We start from the raw sequence: 18,563 nt of genomic DNA, 5'->3' as shown, positions 1-18,563 counted from the left end.
AGTGCCTGAGACATCTCCAGAGAAGGGTGACAAATCTGGTGAGGGGCCTGGAACACAGCTCTATGAGGAGAGGCTGAGGCAGCTGGGGGGATGCAGCCTGGAGAAGAGGAGGCTCAGGGGTGAGCTCATTGCTGTCTACAACTACCTGAAGGGAGGCTGTAGCCAGGTGGGGGTTGGTCTCTTCTCCCAGACAACCAGCAACAAAACAAGGGGACACAGACTCAAATTGTGCTGGGGGAGGTCTAGGCTGGATGTTAGGAAGAAGTTCTTCACAGAGAAAGTGATTTGCCTTTGGAATGGGCTGCCCAGGGAGGTGGTGGAGCTGCTGTCCCTGCAGGTGTTCAAGAAAAGCTTGGATGCGGCGCTTAGTGCCATGGTCTAGTTGACTGGATAGGGATGGACTCAATGATCTTGGTTGGATAGTTTGGTCTGGATGGATAGGTTGGACGGGATGATCTTGGAGGTCTCTTCCAACCTGGTTGATTCTATGATTCTATTCTATGAAATGTCTACTGCTAGCACTCCAGAGTCCTGTGCGGGGTCCTTCATGTCTTTGTCTCTTTGTGGAATCCTAGTCTCACTGTTCCCCTGCAGCTGCCTGTGAAAAATCTGTTTTCAGCCTCTCCATCTCCTGAACCTCTCCTGTGTTCCTTATGGTCACACTGAAAGCTGAGCAGTGAGATAAGGTCTAGACAGAAGATATGATCGACAAGTGTAATTTGCCAGTCAGTCGGAATTGTGTTGTAAAAATAAAGAATACCTACACCCTTGAGTCATTGAAAATGATGACACTGGAGTTCTGAGATATTTGATGGAATCTTCATTAACGAAGCACTAGGGAGATTTTAACCTAACAAGCTTATCCCTTGAGGGAAGTGCCATGGCTGTTGCTGATACATCATTCTTGTGCTTCATACTTCCTCATGAGTGAGGTCTTGGCCTTGGCCTCTGAACTCCTGAGGCTGTGCAAAGACCAAATGTTCAAGCAGAAATGATGTCAACTACTGGCACACGAAGGAAAACACAGTGAAGAATACTAAGTATGTAGGTACACTTTTGAGATTTGACATTTTTATAAGGAAAGCAAATGCACAGGACATCCTAAAATCCTTCCTATTAAAATAATCTTGGGAAGATTAAATACAGTAATAGAAATGTTTGACTGGGTTTGTAATTTAAAATGAGGTTACCATAACACTTGATTAATACTGTTTGAGTCACACCAAATTGCACAGCATATACAAACTACTCTAAGATTTATTGTGCAGTAAAAGAGTCTCATTAGAGAGATGTGTAGATATTTGGTGTTGCATGAACCTCCTTTTAGCTCCTGGCTAGCTTAAAAATGGTATTCTGTGCTCTTTTTTCAAAAGCTGAAAATCCAGATATCTGCTTCTGAGAGAATTTTGGACAATTAGATGCTAACAGTCAATCTTGTTTATTCGTTTAAGGAAATAGTATTTTAGAGGCCTGTGCATGGACTAGTACAGACTCGATACAACCCAGTGTGAATCCAACTGGAGATGTTTATTGCTGGCTTTGCCTCTGTTTATATAGTCTTGAGCACAGAGCACACACTTACACATTATCATAATCTAGGCGAGTACAGCCCAGTCTTATACGTACATCACTTCTTGTTTTCCCCATTGGGCCAGACTTCCCACTGTCTTTCCTCCCATGTGGGAAGCATCCTGAAATTGTGGGAATGAAGTTCAAATGCTTCTACACTGCTCATTATTATTCTTTCTTACATGACATTCCCACAGAGCCCTTAAAATTAGAAAAAAAAAATTTTAAAAAGCTTTTAAGTTCCTGATGTTTAGTAACCATTCCGGTTCAGTTATGTCGTTTGTGAGGTAGGGTTTGGTGAGAAATTTTTCTTCATTTTTCTTTTTGGTGGAATTTTTCTCCCACTAGTGCAGTTCCCAGTGGCTTTTGCTGGCAATGACCAGTGCTAGTGTACAGTATGAGACTCATGTGTTAACATTTTCAGGGGAATTTCCCAGAATGCCTTGCTGGTATTTACCATAGTGCCACAGAGTGAAGCACTACTGGGGAGGAGGGCAGGGGTGGGCACAGAATTCTACAATTTCCTTTCAGTACATTCAGAGCTATTTTTTCAACCTCAGCATGTGTGTTTTGGAGGAAGGAGAAAGCCATGGCACTCGGAATGTTGTCTTAAACGAAGTTCCAATCAGTTTAAAGACTGGATCTCTAAATGGCCATTAACTTGCAGATGTGCCAGACTAAAATGTGCAACATGGTTAAACAAATGAATGCCAGGCTAAGAATGTGCAGCCTTAAATGTTTAATATGAGAAGGACAAAGAAAGATGTCTGTGTAAACATATGTTGTTGTACATACATAAAATTAAAAGAGAAATGATGAGGCTTTTGGCCAAAGCTGTTTCAAATCCAAAATTCTTGCTATATTTGAATCAACATATGTCAGGAGGCCATATTTAGGCAGTAGATCAGATTTTGACATTCAAAGAAACTTTGTCTATATAATCTATGTAAAGTACCTTTATTTTTTACTACCTATGCATAACATCCCATTGATGGAACATTAATTTAGAACTGATGTCACCTCCTAGATTTGTCTGTTTGATAGTCCTAAATTTTAGTTATTCTGAAACTATGCTGATTTCTAAAAGCATAATGAGAAATATTTCATAGGAAGTGGGCCTGAGGGGGTGACACTGAGTACAAATGCAATCACAAAATACCTGTGTGCTTTCCAAAGAACAAACAAATTCATAAAGAGTACAGAAGCTCTTACTTACTGGAAGTATATTTCCCAGCAAAGGGCATTATTAATCCTGGAGCCAGAGCTCAGCCCTGACATTTTCTGCAACAATATGCAATGCAGCTGGCCCACTGCTAAAGATAAGAACAGTTATGATAAGGTAATAGCCATTATAGGATGTCTTCCTCTTGTTTTTGTTTGCCATCTGTTTACAAATGGTTGTACTTTTTTCAATTCCAGTGTTATTTCAACTATTTTCCAGAAGAATTTTGAGTATTAGCCTACTGCCATATTTTTTTTTCTGTCTACTATCTGATTAAATGTCATAAACCACAGACTTTGATTCACTTTCTGTATTAGATGAGATGTCCATAGTCAGCATAATACTTAGAGGAATTTGAGGGGGGGGAATAATTAAAACTTAGCATAAACATCGTTGAGAGTAAGCAGATTCTGCATGGTGATGATACTAGGGATACTGTTTTTTGTCTAAGAGTATGTGTGATGTATGCAGCTGTAAGTGAAGCTGTCCTGACAAAATCACTGTAAAATGAAGATACCTCCATGTTTCAGATGGAGAAATTGAGATAAATTCTGTGAACTGTAAAATTTCATGTGGGAGGTATGCGGCAGAGCCAAGAACTTAACCAGAAACTGAGTTCCAGTCAAGTGCCTTAGTCACAAGCATATCTGTAATCAGAACAGTCTGTTTTCAAGAGCCTTTGCATTTGTTTCTCTTCTTCCCATCAGTCTGCTTGTCATAAAGCAAAAAAAAAACAAGAAAAAGAAACTGAATACACCAAGGGCAAATTCTGCCTGAAAAACCTGGTGGCCTTCTATGAACAGGTCACAACATTAATAGATGAGGGACAAGCAACTGATGGACACTGTCCTGCACCACGTCTTGGTCACCAAGCTGGTGACACATGGGTTTGATGGGTGGACCATGAAATGGATAAAGAACTGACTTGATGGTTGCACCCAAAGAGTGGCTGTCAATGGCCACATGTCCAAATGGAAGCCACTGACAAGCGGAGGCCCTCAGGCATCAATCCTGGGACCAGTCTTGTTCAAGATCTTTATCAGTGACATAGGCAGAGGCATTGAGTGCACCCTCAGCAAGTTTGCTGATGACACCAAGCTGTGTGGTGCAGCAGACATGCTGGAGGGCAGGGATGCCATCCAGAGGGACCTGAACAGGCTCATGAGGTTCAAAAAGACCAAGTGCAGTGTCCTGTATCTGGGTCGGGGCAATGCCAAGCACAAATGCAGGCTGGACAGTGAGCGGCTGGTGAGCAGCCCTAAGGAGAGGGACTTGGGGATGCTGGTGGATGAGACACACATGAGCAAGCAGTGTGCACTTGAAGCCCGGAGGGCCAACCAGATCCTGGGCTGCATCAGGAGAAGTGTGGCCAGCAGGGTGAGGGAGGTGATTCTCCCCCTCTACTCTGCTCTACTGAGACCCCACATGGAGTACTGTATCCAGTTCTGGAGCCCCCATTACAAGAGGAATATGGAGATGCTGAAGTATGTCCAGAGAAGTGCCACGAGGATGATCGGAGGGCTGGAGCACCTCTCCTATGAGGACAGACTGAAAGAGTTGTTCAGTTTGGAGAAGAGGAGGCTCCAAAGTGACCTAATTTTGGCCTTCCAGTATTTGAAGGGGGCCTACAAAAAAGCTGAGGAAGGACTTCTCAGGATATTAGGGAGTGACAGAACTAGGGAGAATGAAGCAAAGCTGGAGGTGGGCAGATTGAGACTGGGCATGAGAAGGAAGTTCTTCAGCATGGGAGTGGTGAGAGGCTGAAATGGGTTGTCCAGGGAGGTGGTTGAGGCCCCATCCCTGGAGGTGTTTAAGGCCAGGCCAGATGAGGCTCTGACCAGGCTGATCTAGGGTAGGGTGTCCCTGCCCATGGCAGGGGGGTTGGAACTAGATGATCCTTGTGATCCCTTCCAACCCTGACTGATTCTATGATAAAAGGAAACACTGAAGTGGATTCTTTACAGTAAGTTCTCATGGACTTATTCTGTAATAGATAAACCAATAAAACTTAGCTTATTAGAGGGGTTAAATGGCATGGTGGAAGGTTCATATTGTACCTAAAATACATATCCAAGACATGTCCTAAACACCTACCTGAATACCCAACTTGCCCCCCCTCCTTCTTCCTGGGTGGAAGAAGTGGGAAAGCAGACAAAAGCCTTGGTGCCTCCCAGTCTACCACAGAGACACCATATTTGGCTGCTTTGTCTTTGGTAAACACAGGTCATGGATGCTAGGCATGTGCATCTCCCTTTTTTGGTGAAGTAACTTATGATTGGTTCCAGGGATGTTTTTATCTATTTCTATTAGTCAAAGATACTCATGAAAATGCTTTAAAACCTAGCCAACTTGTTTGTTGGCTGCTGCTGCCTTTGTTTGGTCTGCTGTTTGCATTGCGTGTCTTGGACCGCACGTAGCTGGGGACTTGCCTCCTCCACACAGGAAAGAGCTGAGCCTACCTGTCTTCCACACTGAGCCAAGGGACTGAAACAGCTTGTCCCATGCTGGGATACAACTGTGCACTCAGGCTCAGCCAAACTCAAGTCCATTTGACACTGGCGGAGCCTAGGCAATGACCTAGCAATAGCCTAGCAATGAGTTGTGACACTGGGACCTGCCTGCCTGCCACTCCAGCCTGAGGGCCAACAGCACCCGATCACACTGCTCCAGCCCATAAGCCTGGATCCTGCTTTGCCCACTCTGGGACGTCCTGAGAGCCATGGAGGATTTGCCTCATGTCCTTGGATCTTTTCACATGACATGCTCAATTTGAGATAGGCAAGGAGCAAAATCCCACCACATCATCACCATGTGGAAGGCCATCATGCGGCTGGGACTACATTTTCTCTCATTTATGCCTCTGCATATACTTTTAGACTACAAGTATTGAGACTCCGACTAGTGAGTAAACTAAGTCTCTTTTCTGAAGTTTGTGAAAGTTTATGCTTAACATTTAAGCGGTAGTTTGTGCTGAGAGACTCTCCAGTTTAGTTTAAAGTTTCTAAAACCTTTCCTAAATCATTTAAATTTAATCTTGACTGTATAGATACAGTCTGCAAAAATACTTTTACCAACTGCATAATAGAATCTGTGTGCATTAATTGTCAATAAGTTGGGGGAAATTTTCTATATATATTTACTATATTTGATAATTTTTTATATCAGCCTCATTACAATACACTTCTAACCCAGATTCAAATCCATCCTTAAGAAATGGTTGTATCAGAATGAACTGGTTTTAACCTACAGTCTAGTAAGTGGATGTTTTGGTAAAATCTTGCCAGTTTTCACATATTTTGGATAGAAAATGAGGTCAATTCAAGGTGTTCTTAAATATCATTTTGTTTTTTACTACACGTCAGCCAAATGACACAGCGGATTTCCTACCCTGTATGGTTGACAAATGTTTTCCCACAATCAGGAAAAAAATCATTACTTTCTCATACAACTTCTAAGTTAGTCTATATGAGGTGCATATTTATTTTACTAGTTACACAAGCTTGGAACAAAAAATGGACATTATCAGCCTATGTGATAGGTGATAGCAAAAGACTTGTGATAGTCTTTTTGTGTTTGCTCCCCAGACAGAAGGTTGAGGGAGCATATTATACACCCAGGATATCTATTTCTCAAAGCCAGCACTAAAACTTAAATCTAAAATTGACAGTAGCATCTGGACATATAATTTTAAAAACAATGTTTATATAACACAAACTCTTAGAATCAAGCAGGTTGGAAGAGATCTCCAAAACCATCCTGTCCAACCTAGCACCCAGCCCTATCCATGGCACTAGACCATGGCACCAAGTGCCTCATCCAAGCTTTTCTTGAACACTTCCAGGGACAGTGACTCCACCACCTCCCTGGGCAGCCCATTCCAATGCCAATCACTCTCTCTGGGAAGAACTTCCTCCTAACATCCTGCCTATACCTACCCCGGCACAATCTGAGTCTGTGTCCCCTTGTTTTGTTGCTGGTTGTCTGGGAGAAGAGACCAACCCTCACCTGGCTACAGCCTCCCTTCAGGTAGTTGTAGACAGCAATGAGGTCACCCCTGAGCCTCTTCTTCTCCAGGCTAAACAACCCCAGCTCCCTCAACCTCTCCTCACAGGGCTGCGTTTCAGGATTCTCACCAGCTTTGTTGCCCTTCTCTGGACATGTTTCAGTACCTCAACATCTCTCCTGAATTGAGGGGCCCAGAATCAGACACAGTACTCAAGGTGTGGCCTGACCAGTGCTGAGTACAGGGGCAGAATAACCTCCCTTGTCCTACTGGCCACAGTTTTCCTGATACAGGCCAGGATGCCATTGGCTCTGTTGCCCACTTGGGCACACTGATGGCTCATGTTCAGACTACTATCTACCAGTACTCCCAGGTGCCTGGCTGCTCTCCAGCCACTCTGTCCTCAGCCTGTAGCACTGCTTGGGGTTTTCGTGGCCAAAGTGCAGAACCCTGCACTTGGCCTTGTTAAATGTCATCCCACTAGCCTCTGCCCACTCATCCACTTTGTCAAGGTCCCTCTGCAGAGCTCTCCTACCCTCCAACAGATCAACACCTGCTCCTAGCTTGGTGTCATCTGCAAACTTACTGACACTGGACTCAATCCTCTGGTCCGGATCATCGATAAAGGTATTGAACAGGACTGGAACCAGCAGTGGTCCTTGGGGGACACTGCTAGTGACTGGCTGCCAACTGGATGTGGCACCATTCACCACCACTCTCTGGGCCTGGTCCTCCAACGAGTTCTTGACCCATTTCAGAGTGAACCTGTCCAAGCCATGAGCTGCCAGCTTTGCCAGGAGCTTGTTGTGGCTGATGGTGTCAAAGGCCTTGTTGAAGTTCAGGTAGACTACATCCACAGCCTGCCCCACATTCTCCAGGTGGATAACCTGATCATAAAAGGAGAACAGGTTTGTCAGGCAGGACCTACCCTTCTTAAACCCATGCTGCCTGAGCCTGATCCCTTGGTCATCCTGTAGGTACTTTGTGAGGCACTCAAGATGACCTATTCCATGACCTTGCCCAGAACATACAGCAAAAGTTTAGCCAAATAGATTTTTTTTTAATTTGATTCAAATGTTGAACCAATGAAACTTCTTTTCTGGAACATCTGCAAGAGACTTTCTGAACTTTTCCTAAGATTCAAGCAACTTGCATTCAGGCTCTTACTTAGTGGTTGGATTGTGGCTTCAATCCATTGCATGTGTCAAAGTATGGAAGAGTCCATCATGGGGAAACTTTGCAATAACAGATCTTGGAGGTGAAAACATGAGTCTCCTTTCCATGTACCACCCTTAATCACTGACAGATGTGCAGTGGGGATGTGCCGCCTTCTTTCTGGCACACTAAATCCTCAGACTGGGGATGATGTTGACCAATGGCCAAGATGTTCGAGCTCACATTCTGGCTCTACCTGTTGCTGGCTTTGTTCCCTTCTGCTTTTCTCGTGTTTTCAGCTTTAGTTGTGAGATTTATGAGATCATCCTCTAGGTCAATGCTAAATAACAGATTTTGACTTCTGCTAGGCTTTTTTAAAACAGGAAAAAAATGACCATCAATATTAGGATTCCCCTTTGACAAATCACGCAGCAGAAACTCAGAGTTTATATTTACTTATCAAAAGCACACCAGAGGTTGCCTGGTGAGGTAACTTAGTCCAGATCACCATGAGCTAATCTAGTATCTTAGTGAAAATAAAAAAATAAATATTCATAGAATCATAGAACAATTTGAGTTGGAAGGGACCTCCAAAGGCCATCTAGTCCAACTCCCCTGCAGTCAGCAAGGACATCCTGCACTAATTCAGTTTACCCAGAGCCCTGATGAGCCTGACCTTGACTATCTCCAATGATGGAGCCTCAACTATCTCCTTGGGCAACCTGTTCCAGTGCTCCACTACCTCCACAGTAAAGATCTTTCTCGTAATATCCAACCTAAATCTCTTCTCTAGTTTAAAACCACTGCCCTTCATCCTGCCACTTCAGGCCTTTGTAAACAGTCCCTCTTCAGCCTTCTTGTTGGCCACCTTTAGGTACTGGAAGGTTACTATTAGGTCTCTGGGGAGTCTTCTCCAAGCTGAAATCAGAGCATGTTTCTGGCTTCTTGGTAGACATCTCTGCATAAGTTGCAAACTGTTGTTCATGATGAAATGTTACCAAATATTACTGCTGCCTTCTATTCAGTAATGATTTGTATATAATTTTGTTGCATACTTCAACTTGATCTCAAAAAACACCAACCAAAAATATTTATCCAGTTTGTAAAAAAAATAAGCTAAGCTGACAAATGTGAGAAAGGCAAAGAAATACAAGGAAAACAGGACTGCCCAGACCCACAGCTTGCTTGCTGTGCAATTTAACATTCAAGATGACTGCAAATAGACCATTCCATCTTCCTGTTCTCATCTCCATCCTTTTCCTCTCCATTTCCCTCCCTTCTCCACCATATCCACCTCTTTCTCTCCTGCACAATGCATTTCCCCCTTTTTTTTTCCCCCAAACTCATAACACCTGGGTTCTGTTGGAGTCTCCTCCCACCCCAGGTGTCACCACTTTGCCCTCCCTACCCACTCCCCTTTTCAATCTGGGCCTTGTTGGAGTCTCCTCCCACCCCAGGTGTCACCACTTAGCCCTCCCTACCCACTCCCCTTTTCAATCTGGATTCTATTGCAGTCTCCTCCCACCCCAGGTGTCACCACTTTGCCCTCCCTACCCACTCCCCTTTTCAATCTGGATTCTATTGCAGTCTCCTCCCACCCCAGGTGTCACCACTTTGCCCTCCCTACCCACTCCCCTTTTCAATCTGGATTCTATTGGAGTCTCCTCCCACCCCAGGTGTCACCACTTAGCCCCCACCCACCCACTCCACTTTATAAGTGGCCCCAGGACGGGCAAGCCCCAAGTTTGCCCATTGTGGGCAGAAGGATCCTCCTTGGATCATCACCGGTGAGTCCTCTGTGGTGCCTCACTGGGTGAATGGTGGAGGGGATTCAAAGGCCGGGGGGCCTGGTGGGCCCCCCGGCTAGGTAGGGCTAGGCCTCATGATTGCTCTGACATCGCTCGCAAGACTGCTCGGACATCGCTCACGGGTGCTGGGTAAAGGGAGTGGTAACTACAATAAGTAATATTGTCCTAGGGTGGTGAGAAAATGTTTGCAGCAACCGAGTTTCTTCAGTGCTACGTGGGACTGTAATATGCTCCAGGAACCTCATTTTCTTTGGGACCTCAGTTTTGCTTGCCCTTGACTGGGCTGATGTGTAATTTTTGCAGATTTTGTTGTGTTTAAAAAAAATTAATTTAAGGAAAATAAAAGCTTGGTGAAGCTGTGGGCGAATCTTGGCATTTTACTGATCTGGAAGTGATGGAAAATAAAAGCCCAGCCTGTCCTGGGAAACGGTGCACTGATTCATCTCTGCTTCCTGTAAATCCTCATCTCCTCTCCTTGGTTTGATGCCCAACTGTATCTACTGCTTTCAGGTGACCCAGTTTGGTTGCACTGATCCTTCCTACATGACTCAGTGGGCTGGAGAATTTAATTTTTCTACTAGGCTCCTAAGAGATTTAAAGCAGGAGTCCCATTGATTCGGCTCTCAACTTTGTGTCAGGCTTGAAAGTGGGGATTGATTCATTTGAGTAAAGGGCTTCTTAGCCTTTCTGAACTGAAGAACGTCCTGTTCATCACCCAGGAGCAAAGAAATAACTTTCCATCTCTCTGAGCTGTGTTTTTAGCTCATCTCTATTGCATCTTTCTTTTCTGTTTCATAAACCTTGTCCTCACTCACAAGCCTTTCCTCAAGACCAATGCTTCTTCCCATTTCTCATCTGGCCTGGAAAAATTCCACCATTCATCATTTTCTATCCACCATCCCCCACTCTACCATTATGTCTTCCAGCAAACCCTTTTGAGTATCAGCCCATGGATGACACTGATAAGGGGAGTTCCTAAAAGCCACCCCCATGAGTCTCTCTGGAAGCCATCCTCTGATAATCACAGTATCATCAGGGTTGGAAGAGACCTCACAGATCATCAAGTCCAACCCTTTACCACAATTCTCAAGGCTAGACCATGGCACCAAGTGCCACGTCCAACCTTGCCTTGAACTGCCCCAGGGACGGCGACTCCACCACCTCCCCAGGCAGCCCATTCCAGTAGCCAATGACTCTCTCAATGAAGAACTTTCTCCTCACCTCAAGCCTAAATTTCTCCTGGCACAGCCTGAGGCTGTGTCCTCTCATTCTGGTGCCACAACCACCCCTCAGGTAGTTGTAGACAGCAATGAGGTCACCCCTGAGCCTCCTCTTCTCCAGGCTAAACAATCCCAGCTCCTTCAGCCTCTCCTCATGGGGCTTTTGATTCTTATTCATTATTTCCTTTCATCCAACTCCTGTGACATGTTTATTTCTCAATCAGTTTGTCTTTTCCAATCTTAACAACACTTTACAAGTTTATTGGGAGGCAAGTGGCAGGGAAAATTAGTTAACTGGTTTGCGTGTAAAACAACATTCATGTACATTCCTTTATGTGACAGCAGGAATGAAGAGTTGATGGATCTATGGAGACTTCAAAGTGTGAACATAATGAATTGCAGGTTTACTATTTGGAGGCTTTTTTCCTTTTCTTATCAAGTTTGTAATGTTAACGAATCAAAATTGTGCTAAGAGTGGAAATAGATAAAAGGTTAGAAGGGAAAAAAGACAAAATACACAATACGTGAGGAAGCATGTGGAGTGTGCCTCAGCTGGAAGGAAACATTTCTTATTGCCTTTAGCATAATTTCCCATGAAGGACTTGTTTGTCAGAGCAATTTTGTTTTCTTGATGTGCTCCTAAAAACTGCTGTTCAGCCATTTTGAAAACTGTATCCAACTGGATTATTGATCCTCTTCCAGTTTTTTTTCAGGACACAGTGGAAAAGTTGGTTTCACTTTTTATTTCCTCACAGTAATCTAATGTAATTTCTAAATGCCATATTGAATGGCTCTCTGCTTTTCAGTTATGGTTTGGTTTGTTTGTTGGGGTTTTTTTGTGTGTCTGTATGTTTGCATTCAAGTCTTCAGAGTCATTCATTTTTTTCTTATCAAACATTGTCAGGTATTTAATGATAGGTGCTCTCAAGAACAGTGTAAATTTACAAGGACTTTAGGAGTATTTCTTGACAATGGAAATGGTGGTTTAGTTTTTGAGTGAGGGAGGGATTTAAATGCCTAAGTTTTGTGTACTTCATCTTCTCATTTTATTTCTTTTCTTGAAATGCACACAAATTAGGGTGAAGGGTCAGCTGTTCTGGAGTTAAGTTCCTGAATTACAATACATTTTGTTATCACTTGACCTTAAAACAATTGTCAGTATTCAGAAAAAGTGTCAACATATTTCTTCTCTCTTATTCATAGAATCACTAAGCCTGGCAACAACCATAACCCAGCTACCATGACCACTAAACCATGTTCCGAAGGGCCACATCTGCAGGCTTCTTGAACACCTCCAGGAATGGCAAGTCCACCATCTCCCTGAGTAGCCTGTTCCAATTCCTCACTGTGCTAGTTTGAGGCAAGCTGGAATGTTTTGGTAACAGAACTAGATAACAGGCAGTGAAATGAAAACAATTGATGTCAACTTCTCTCACAGTCTCGCTGAGAGCTCTGGGAAGAAGTAAACTTTCTCCATTTTGTCTTTTCACTCTTGCTTTTGCCTTAGACCGAGACACATCTCATTAACCCTGCTCCTACTAACCTTGCTCCCTAACCTCTTGGCTGCACCTCTTTTCTTCCTGAGAACTGGGGTAAGGTTGAGAGGGCCGGGGGGAGGTGTTGGGGTGGTTTGAGAGCCCCTCCCGGGGACTCAGGTTTCTGGGAGGGGAGTTGTGCTTTTGTATTGTTTATCCTTTGTATATTTCTGTATATAATTGTATATAACTGTATATATTGTAAATAGCTGCTTGTAAATTCTGCTAGCTGTAAATAAATTGCTTCATCTATATTCCCAGGGTCCGTCTGAGTTAGCTGGGGCAAATACAAAGTGTGGGAGGGGCGGGGTAACCCCCAAACCATCACACTCACCACTCTCTCAGTAAAGAAGTTTAACCTAATGTCTAATCTAAACCTCCCTTAGTACAACTTAAACCCTTTTCCTCTTATTCTGTCACTATTTACTTGGGAGAAGTAACTAGCCTCACTACAACCTCCTTTCAGAGAGTTGTAGAGAACAGTAAGATCTCCCCTTAGCCTTCTCTTCCTCAGACTGAGCAACACCATCTTACTCAGCCACTCATATGATTTGCCCTCCAAACCACTCACCAGCCCTGTTGCTTTTTGCAGAACACACTTCAGGACCTCAATGTCTTTCCTATTCTGTTGTGCCCAGAGCTGAACACAGCTCAAGCTGTGGCCTCACTGGTGCTGAGCACAAGAGCATAATCTCTTCCCTACTCCTGCTGTACATGCTGGGTGTGATATAGGTCAGGATACAGTTGGCTTGTTTGGCCACCTAGGCACACTGTCATGTTCACCCAGCTGACCACCAGCACTCCCAGATCCTCTTCCACACCCTGTTTTCCAACTACTCTTCCCCAACCCTGTCACATTGCTTGGGGTTGTTGTGACCAGCATGTGGTCTTGTTAAACCTCAGCCCATGTATTTACCTGTCTAGATGTCTCTGCAGTGCCTTCCTACCCTTGAGCAGATCAATGCTTCTGCTCAGTTTAGTATTATCTGCAGACATTATTATTATACAGATATTATTACCTTTTAGTATCAATACAAAAGGCAGTGTAGTAGAGTGGATTAACATTACACATGGACTCTAGATTAATTACAATTTCTAATCTAGCATGGATTCAGAGTGCCAGGCCAATTAACTCATTTCATTTGCTTCTCTTCTACCCTCCACTACATATTTGTCATGTCTTTGAGTAATAAACTCCCTGAGACAGGTAGTTTCTCATTAGCTGTCCAGAGCCCAGTACAATGTGCCTACTTTTCAACTGAAAATCTCCTGTCTGGAAAGCTGTTCAAATGCTAGCACCAGCACAGGTTTTGTTTTCTTTTCCACAGAAACACAATTTTGATTGCTTATATAATTATTTGGCTATGTCCACTAATCTTTAGGAAACAATCTATTGTGCCTGAACCTAGACATTTGTTTGTCTGTCCCTAGAGAAACTCTTTCCATCCATCTTCCTGGTGAATCTATACAGCTTTGCAGAGAGAATCCCATTTCTGGTACTAGTGTTTCACCTGATGCTGATTTTTAGTGTGAACTTAGGTAACTTTAAAGATAGATGTAGAAGGAATAGTGTATTATCTGCAATGTATTTAATCTTGCAAGGTGTGTGTCATGTTCTGTCAGTGGCTTTCACTGACATATTTTGAAGCTGATTAAAAAAAAAGGCAAACCAAAACCACTCAATCTGACCTAGAATGAATAATGGGATAGGAAATATTTAGGTCACTTCTGTGGGAAATATGAACTCAGGTTTGTGAAGAAAGGTCTATAAACTAGTTACCTCGGGTAATGAATAAGAGCAAAACAAGTTTGGTTCAGACAATGCTGGTTTGTTTCTTAGTAGATGAGCCTATCATAACAATACATGTTCCTCAGAGACTGCTCCTCAGTCTCTTGGGTTCAAAATATGTCAGAATACATGATATGTTTACCAACGCAGAAAAACCAATAAAACTTAGAGATATTTATGGTTTAGAGTCTTGCCTTCACATCTCTTTTGAGAATTGCATCAGCAACTTGATGCAATACTAGAAATTTTGGATAAGAAGGGGTGCAGAAGATTTTTATCCTTTCCTGTTCTTACCTTTCATTCTGAGGGATCTTTTTTTTGAACATGATGCAAAATAGTATCAGATGAGAGGAGAGAGAGAGGTGATCTGAAGTATTTAAACACAATGGGAAAATAATTTCCTACTCGTATCCAGACAGGAGGCAGATTTCTCACAGGTGCCTTCATTGTGTACATTAAAAATGAGATAGCAAAACAGCAGCAAAGGTTGTGTTTATCTTCTTTCCTCCACCTGTGCTAAACAGTCACACTCTATAATACTGAATAAATGAGGAAAGAGATTGTGGGGAAAGTGGTGTAATCTTATATACACATCATTATGGGGTGACTTAAGATACTGGACTCCAAATCACTTTACAGTCTAGGGGAAAATAAACTTTCTCTTCTGGATTAGCAATTTCATGACATGTAGCCTTTTCTGCAGGGTTTTTCCCTCCCCAAAAGATTTCTTCTCTGTTTCCTTTTCATAAATCCCAGATGAAACTTTTAATTCCAAGTTAATTTGAAGCCATTGAACATTCCTAACATCTCCTCTAGCAGCTTATTTGCACTGCACATGGAACACTGGGGCAAGAATGACTGCAGAGTAGAATGTATTGTAGGTCTATGCCAAAAGCTTTGAAATCAGGTACCAGTGAATCATTTCCAAGTAATCTGGCCCACACAATGGAATATTTCCTGTCTGGATGAATTACATGCTGCCTGGGTGGGCTTTTGAATGATGAGGGAAAAAAACCCAAAGATTAGAAAAGTCAGTGCTTTCCTTAAGCCAGGGAGTCAATCCAGCGAGGAAGTGTGAAATTCTAAAGACTGGTGTAAGTGTTTCAAGTTTTTCCTGCAATGAGCTAATCAAAGTCTACATGCAGCATGTTTTCTTTTAAGAAACACCCTCTTTGTTTCTGGTTTTGTACCAGATATATCACAGCAATCATTTTGCCTTGTACTGACACTGTCTACACATAGTAGATAGAGAAGAAAGTTAAAAGTTTTATGGGTTTGCTATCAAGTTGTGTAGTTTGAATGTCTGCAACTGTTAGGTGGGGCAACCAAAATCTTGTAGAAACTTCGAATCTTCACATTTCTGGACCTCTGGTAACTGCTTCCTGACGATAGTTAGAAAGATGTTTCCCTGGGCTTGGTTCTCCAGATGGCAACCCCTGTTGGGTGTGTGATGCTGGGCCTCAAGTACTCACTGTGTTCAGCAACTCAACCTCTTGCTGTAGAGTATCTTAGAGTTGCTCTACTATACAGCTTGGAGCCTTTCACGTGGGATGAATCATCTAAGAAGTGATTCAGTCCATCGGGAGGATTTTTGGAAGTATGGCTACAGGAGGAAATGGTTTCCAAGGAAACAGGTTGAAGTAAATCTGTTTAATTTCTGTGAACTGATCATAGAGATGAGATCAGGAATCAGGCCTGTGGGCCCCAAAGCTTCAAGTCATAATGTTATCCTTCCACATTTATTATTTTTTAGCTAAAATTTAATGTATCTGAATATTTTTATCCAAGATTAATAAAAATCAATCCCTCATGTAACTCTATTAAATTCATTGGAGTTGCACCAAGCATGACTTTGGCCCATTATATGTTTTCTCTGAATTTGTGAATCATCTCTAACACAGCTTCACTGCTCTGACATTTTGGACAACAGGCTGATGCATGCAATTCTACAAAGCCTCAGGAGTCATCATTGAAAAATTTCCATAACCACTTTTTTCAAAACCACATCAATATCTTGCAACTAGGCAGAATGAGACATCAGACCACAGAGCTTAAATGGCAAATTAGTAAATATCTGAGTTTAAGCTATTGCTTAGCACTGAAGCTTCTGGCAGCAGCTTTCATCTGAAATAAGAAGGCTGTTGTTTCTAGGTCTTACTATTGTGACATCGAGCATCATCTATCAGGTCCTCTGTCTCCTTTTGCAGAGTCTTGCTACTGGACTATAATCTGTACTGTAAATAGAATCTTATTTAATCTCATTTCCCAGAAGTATCAGACTGCAGATAAAATATAAATCATGTCACCATGCAAACTCTGTTTTCTGGTGATAAAAAAATTGCAATATTTTTGCTTTAAAGCACAAGTCAAGTTTCCCAAATTTGAACAGATTTTCAGTTGTTTTCTTATAGCTATGTCAAAGTATTTGAATTTAGCTTTCATGAACAGTGACCTCATTATCAGGTTTTATTCTGATATGTGTATATATGTAATAAGGTGGTTGTGTTTATTGTAAATATTTAGTTGTTACTCAAACTAAAATTACATGCATTGCATTTGGAAACTTGGAAATCCTCTAGAAAAGTAACAGAGTCACAGTATCACAGTATCACAGTATCCTTGATTTGCTGAGGAGGTAGTGCTGAGCTAAAGTCAGAATGACAATTATCTACCAAAATCTGTCTTAACGTTCAAATGTATGCCCTGTGCTGCGTTGACACAGCCATCTCTCACACACACACCCCCTCTCCTAACATGGATGGCAGGAAAAGCAACACCAAAAACACCCTTCATGTTAGATAGGGTTGAGATAATGAATAGTACAACTACTGTAGCAGTAACATGGTGTTATTGAGATATGTTTTGTAGCAGGTAGAAATAACACATCTGAACACAGGTGTGCATCATTACAATAATATCCTATGCTAGTTAATAAGGCTTCATTTATAGCAAACAATAAATAAGGAAGAGGATCACTGTTTTTCTTAAAAGCCACTCATACATTGTATAAAATTGTGTACTAAATGCAAATTTGATTTACCCTTTACCTCCAGTTCTAAACTATCACAGCTCTCAATTCTTTTTTTTTTTAATTGAGCCTTATAGTTGAGGCTGTTGACAACTTACAGATGACTTCTGCCTGCATTTTCAGTCAGCAGGTTGCAAGACCCAAGTTCCAGAATGTGCTACCTCCACCCTAAATCAACACCCCTTCTCTCATTAGCTTCAGAATTTCCCTTTCCTGTTATTTTAAAGTGTTCACATTTTGCATTTACTGCCCTGGTGAGCGCTGCAGCTTCCTCACATGCCTGGGTTCCTGATGCAGAACTGTGAGAGTGTGCGCAGACAAACGCTTTGCTTTGAGGGGAATAAAGAAACCAGGTCACACGCAGCAAGCTGAAGAAGGAAAACTTAGTAGGACTCCTTTGGTCCTGCTCTGGCAGGAGGGTTGGACCTGATCTCCTTGAGTTGCTTCCAACCCCTAATATCCTGTGATCCTGTGACGCAAAAATAGCAACTGTTGCTTCAGAAAACTATTGCTAAAAAAGCCTTCATTGCTCTGCTGTAGGCTCAAAAATCCTGAGATGGGATATAAAGACATTGTTCGTGCTTTTTTTTGGAGACAGGGGTTACTAAAATCTGTCTGGTGAGCCTGCAGACTGAAACATGCATTTTATACTACAATAGAAATGAAGGAGTGAGGTCTTTAACCATCACCCAAGAATAGACATATTGAAAGGAAATTTTGTAATTGGCCTCAGGGTTGAGCTTATACATCAGAGGATAATTAACTTTCATTGTTAAAATATGTAACAGGCCCCAAGCTATTAAATTAATTAACTCTAGGAACATTATTGAGCTAGAATTTATAATCAAATAGGCAGCATTTTAGAAGTATCTTTAGGCACTATGAGGTTTGGTTGCATTTATGAGGAATTTGATGATTTAATGGTTGACCAGAATTTATAACTACTTTGTTGATGTTCTGACACTACTGACTCAGTTTTCATTGAGTTAAATGTTAGCCACAGCTCAACTCTGAGGATCTATCTTCTGGTTGGGTTTCTTTGCTTACTTAATAAGTTTCAACATATTGTGAAAAATATCAGCACAAACATTTTGCAGCATGAGATTGTTACAAAGTTGTGAGGATCTGGAGCAATACAGGCAGACAACCTGAGAAACTTAGACTTTAATTCTCTTTCTACAATTATTAACAAAGTATTATGCTGGGTTTAAAACAATGGCAGACAATGTAAGGA

This window comes from Pogoniulus pusillus, chromosome 12 (assembly GCF_015220805.1).
Source record: "Pogoniulus pusillus isolate bPogPus1 chromosome 12, bPogPus1.pri, whole genome shotgun sequence".
Lineage (NCBI taxonomy): Eukaryota > Metazoa > Chordata > Aves > Piciformes > Lybiidae > Pogoniulus > Pogoniulus pusillus.
This window is presented reverse-complemented; position numbering follows the sequence as displayed.